The sequence below is a fragment of the Sminthopsis crassicaudata genome, chromosome 5 (assembly GCF_048593235.1).
Source record: "Sminthopsis crassicaudata isolate SCR6 chromosome 5, ASM4859323v1, whole genome shotgun sequence".
Lineage (NCBI taxonomy): Eukaryota > Metazoa > Chordata > Mammalia > Dasyuromorphia > Dasyuridae > Sminthopsis > Sminthopsis crassicaudata.
This window is the reverse complement of record NC_133621.1, coordinates 228,926,498-228,932,596: the sequence shown is the minus strand read 5'-3', so window position 1 is coordinate 228,932,596 and position 6,099 is coordinate 228,926,498.

Below are 6,099 nucleotides of genomic sequence, written 5' to 3'. Positions count from 1 at the left end.
ATCCAAAGTTCTTTCATGATGCCCTGGAAGATATTTATGGGCCAAACACATATGGTATATCTCAGTGCTGATGGAGTCACATTGATTGCTGCTAAGGACATGATTCTAGAGAAATGGGTTGAACATTTCCACAATATTTTCAATAGACTATCATTAATCAATGCTGAAGCCACTGACTGTTCATCTTAGGTTGAAGTCAATCCCTCTCTAGACCAATTTCTAATTGAAGAAGAGGTTTTGAATGTCATTAGACTCCTCTCCTGTGGCAAAGCTCCTGCTGCTGATTCAATTTCAGCAGATTTATTTTTAAGGTGGGGAGGTCCATTACTGCTACAAAAGCAATATTTAAAAAAAATGAAAAGTTATTTGTTAGGATTACAAGGTGTTAACTCAGGTTGTCTAAACAATTCTCAGGTAACCCTAGAGAAATATTTAGAAAAGCAAAAAAGGCATCCAAAAGTTAACTAATATTTTCCAGGTTATATGATAAGAAGAGGTTATCCCCCAGGAGTTCAAGAGTGCCTCCATCATCCATCTCTATAAAGGTAAAGGAAATAGATTGTCCTGGAACAATTATGGGGAATGGGAGAGCCTCACTTTTAGTCAATGATAGCAAGATTCTTGCCAGAGTCTTCACCTGGAAGATATTCATTTCCTGATCCAGTGTACTTTTAGAAAGGGCTGAAGAATGGTCAGTATGATGTTTGCTACTTGACAACTCCAAGAGAACTGTCAAAAGCAGAAAAGAGGTCTGCACACAAGATTTGTAGATCTGACCAAGGCCTTTGATACTGTTTGTCATGAGGGCTTATGGAAAAGTATGCCAAAATTTAGCTTCTTGAAGAAATTCATCAGTATTGTACATCAATACTGGGTTTTGGGCAGGCCATTGACAATGCTCTCATGCTTCCCCAGTCACTAATGGAGTGAAACAAGGCTATGTGTTTGTTCCCATGCTTTTAAGCATCATGTTTTCGGTCATGTTGTCAAACACCTTCAATGAGGACAAACGGCATCAAGATCAACTTTTGCACAGATGGTAATTTCTTCAATTTGAAAGGACAATAAGCCAAGACTAAAATGGAGGGAGTGTGGGTGCATGATTTTTTGTTTGCAGATGATTGTGCACTCAATGTAGCTTCTGAAGCTAAGATGCAGCTGAGTATGGGTTGATTTTCTGCTTCTTGTGTAAATTTTAGCCTAATAATTAACACCAGGAAAACATAGGTGCTCCATCATTCATATGTAGAACCATCAGTTATAGCAAACAGAGATGTTCTGAATGCTGTGGATAAGTTCACTTACCCTGACAGTATACTTTTCAGGGATGTACACATTGATATAGAGGTTGGCAATGCATTGCCAGAGCTGGTTCAGCATTTGGGAGGCTCTGAAGGAAAGTGTAGGAAAGAAGAGGTCTTAGATGGAGCACCAAACTGAAGATCTACAGAGTCATTGTGCTGACCTCATTGTATGCCTGTGAAATCTGGGCAGTATACAAGTGCTATGCCAGGAAACTGAATCATTTCCATTTGAATTGTCTTAGGAAGATTCTGAAGATCACCTGGCAGGATTGGATACTGGCTACAGGTATCTTTCTTTTTTCTTTTAAATTGTATTTTATTTTTCAAAATATGTGAAAAAATAGTTTTCAACTATCCCACTATCAAGTTTTTCCCAGCTCCAGTCTGTTCTCAACTCATCTGCTACAAGGTCCTTTCTAAAGTACAAGTCTGCCCATACATGTTAAATAGATTCCCTTTCTCAATAAACTCTGATGACTCCCTATTTATTACCTGTAGGATCAAATATAAAATCTATTTGGCTTTCAAAGCCCTTTACAACCTTTACAACCATTCTTTATATATTCTGGGATCCAGTGACATTGATCTATTTGCTGGTATTTCCTATTCTGACTTTTAAAAAAATAACATTTTACTTTTTCCTCAATTACATGTAAAAACAATTTTAAATATTCATTTTGTGTTCCAAATTCTCTCCTTCCTTCCATTTCCCCCTCTCTGAATTGATAAGCAACCTGACATAGTTTTCACATGTACAACCATACAAAACATATTTCCATGTTAGTCATGTTGTAAAAGAAAACACAAACCAAAAAAAAAAAAAAAAACCATGAAAAAAAATTAAGTGAAAAATAGTATGCTTTGATCTGCACTTAAACTCCATCAGTTCTTTTTCTAGAGATGGATGGTATTTTTTTTTTTTATCATGAGTCTCTTGGAACAGTCTTGGATCATGATGTCATTGAGCATAGCTAAGTCAGTCACAATTGTTTAATGTAATAATATTACTTTTACTATGTACAATGTTCTCTTGGTTCTGTTTACTTCACATATCAATTCATGCAAGTCCTTTCCAGTTTTTTCTTAAATCATCCTGTTCATTATTTCTTTTTTAAAATTAAAAAAAAAAACTTTCTCATTTTCAGTAGTATTTTATTTTTCCAAATACATGCAAAAATAGTTGTGTTCCAATTTTTTCTCCCTCCCTTTTTCTGTCTTCGCCTGCCCAGACAGCAAGCCATCTAATATAGGTAAAGCTTGTGCAATTCTTCTACACTTATTTCCATGTTTGTCATGCTGAGCAAGAAAAATCAGATCCAAAGAGAAAAACCATGAGAAAGAAAAAAACAAACAACAATAAAAAACAAAAAAATAAAAAAGCAATAAAAACAACAATGAAATGCTTTGAGCCACACTAAGTATCCATAATTCTCTCTCTGTATTTTTCATCCCAAGTCTATTGGAATTGCCTTGAATCAACTTATTTTTGAAAAACTTCTCATTATTTCTTATAGCACAAATAGTATTCGATCACAATCATGTACAACAATGTGTTCAGTTATTCTCCAATTGATGGTCATGATTATCCCTTCAGTTTTATTTTATTTATTTATTTATTTTTGCTGAGGCAATTGGGGTCAAGTGACTTACCCAGGGTCACACAGCCAGGAAGTGTTAAGTGTCTGAGATCACATTTGAACTCGGGTCCTCCTGATTTCAGGGTTGGTGCTCTACCCACTGCGCCACCTAGCTGCCCCCAATTTTCATTTCTTTGACACTACAAAAAGAACTACTATAAATATCTTTGAACTAATAGGACTTTTCCTTTTTTCTTTCTTTTTTTTAAATCTCTTTGCAATACAGACTAAATAAAGACATTGCTGGGTCAGAAGGTATGCACAGTTTGATTGGCCTTGGGCATAGTTCTAAACTGCTTTTCAGAATGTTTGAATCAGTTCACAATTCTACCAATGATGCATTAGTGTCCCAGTTTTTCTACATGCCCTCCAACATTTATCATTTTCCCTTTCTGTCAAATAGCCATTCTGATAGCTATGAAGTGGTAGGTACCTCAGATATTTTATGCATTTTTACTAACTGTTTTCCAAGTTTGGAAGGCTATACACTCCTTTCTCCCACTGATTAAATAATGTACTTATTAAACTTCAAAAGGTCAGAAGACTTGGACTTCCCATCAGTGTCTATTTTTGAGAAGAGTAAAAATTTCCAGAAGTTATCAGTCCTTAGTAGTCAGCAGAGAGCTATACCTAAGGGGAACTTCATGAGGACTCGAAAAAAGGAGAAAAGAACTTCCAGGACCTGTGAATTAGCCTTTTGTTACATGTGTTCTTTAAGTTAGAACCCACTTTTCCCACTCTAGATGTACTTGTGGGAGAGGATGGCCCAGACTTTTGGGGAGATTGGTTTTATATTTACTATTTATACTATACCTGCTTAGTAAAAACCCTTTTCTAAAAATCAATTAAGTTTTTGGCTGGCTGATAAACAATGAGAAACACATTGGATTGGAGTTCTTGAATGAAGTCTATAATTCAGGGTTACCTTTTAAAACCCTGAGAAAGTAATTGTCAGTTTCTCTTTGAAGTCTCAACTTAACAGTACTAGTGCAGTTTGAGAGACTGAGCCCAAAGGCAGTGTCACATATTTTAGGTACTTTATTGAAATGGACTAAATAATTTCTAAGGTCCTGGTCAAATCTTTTTCTTTTTTCTTTAACTGGTCTTAAGATTTAATTTATGTAAGTAATTTTTGGTAAGGAACTTCAGTCAGTTTGTAGATCCTTCTGATACTAAGTAAGACTTCATTCTTGCAGTATGAGATCAGAAGGTCATGTGGTGAATCCTTCCCCCATAGATTGCACCAGCAATCAATTCTTGTCATTTTTTTTTGAAGCAGTGGTAGGAGACAAAAGGCAATGGAAGACTTGTTTTATTTTAAAAAAATATATATGTTATTGGGGCAGCTAGGTGTTGCAATGGCTAAAGTACCAGCCCTCAAGTCAGGAGGACCTGACTTCAAATGTGGTCTCAGACACTTAACACTTCCTAGCTGTGTGACCCTGGGCAAGTCACTTAACCCCAATTACTTCAGAAAAAAAAAAAAAAATATATATATATATATATATATATCAATGTCTTTTCCCTTTATATCTTTGTCATCCCAATTGTCCCTATGACAAAGCAAAACAAGTAAAAACTTCTGCTACACCAAATCAAGTTACCAAGCATTTATTAAATACTACTATGTGCTAAATAAGGCATTTGGGTGATACAGTGCTCCGCCTGGAATTAGGAAGATCTGAGTTCAAATACAACCTATCTCAGGTAATTATCTCAATTACTTGACCTTGAGGAAATCATTCTGCCTCTGTATCAATTTCTTCAAATATAAAATGAGGTTAAGAATAGCACCTCTCTCCCAAAGTAATTGTGAGGATAAAATAAGAAAGTATTTATAAAAGGCACTTAGCAAAGTAACTGGCACATAGGGAGTACTTAATAAGTGTTTATTTCTTCCTTCCTTTTTCCCTTGCCCAGGGAACCATTCTTTTTATTTATTTGGCCCTTTACATCTTTGGATCTAATCATAATTGGGTCTCTCTTGGCTGATTTTACATATCGTTCTCCTCCTCCTAGGCCAAACTGGCCTTCTTGTTCCATTTCCAGGCTGCCCTCAATGCCTGGAGTGTAGTCCCTCTTCACCTTTGCCTTTTAGAATCCTAAGTTTCCTTCAAGGCTCAGGAGATTTCCTCTAGGCACAAGTATCTTACTCTAATATATTTGCATATACTTGTATGTGCACATATTTATTTCTATTCCCTAGAGGATCGGTTCCCATTTTTGTTTGTGTCTTGGTGTCCCCATGCTAGCACCCAGAAGTCACTGCTGGGAATTATTGGGACACCAAACATCCAGGAAAAGGGTTTTGTGTTTGAATTTAAAGCCTTACACACATAGATTACGTGCACACATAAGCATTTATTTCTTGCTAGATTGATGAAAGCCAAGTGACAGACCATAGGTCATGCTCACACTTCCACAAACAAGCAACTGCAAAGAATTCAGATTTTGCTTATTCTAACATCTCTGAGGAAGATAATACTGCTCAGTCTTTCTTTTGTCTAAATGACATTTCTCTTGCTGCTACAGGGGAAGTTTAATTTCTTTCTCACTCACAAATATCCAGCTGGAAGTTCCAGCCACTCCAGCAAGAGAAAGCTTAACCCTAAAGAAGACCAGCTTTTATTATTTGAATAGTCAAATTTGACATCTAAGATTTTGCATTAATGGCACCAAAATTGCAGCTCTGGAGAGTTTTCTGAAGGAACCTCTCAGGCAGCCTGAGGTGAGGCAGGGCTGGCAGAATCTGGCTATAGCCCAGGGTTACATACCTGGAAGGGCTGACCTTTTGCTTCTCTTTGGATTTATTACTCAGTCTAATGTTTATTTCCTTTTAAGCAGGGTTTTAAAGCAGTTGGAATTGTTTGCTAAGGTCCAGGGGAGGATTTGAGGAAGGAGATAGGAGAGGTATGTGTGACTCACTGTTAGGAATTGTTAAGATACTAAACACTCAGGAAAAGGATTTTCTCTTCAAAGGAGCATATACATACATATGTGTGCACTTATGTGAATAGATACACATAGAGATATACAGCTTTGTACCTACAAAGACATCACTTTGTATGTACAGATAATGAAAATACACAAACTCCAAGCAGCTGTAGATACAAGTGGGTAGGTACAAATAAACACCAGATGTGAAGACATACCCCAAT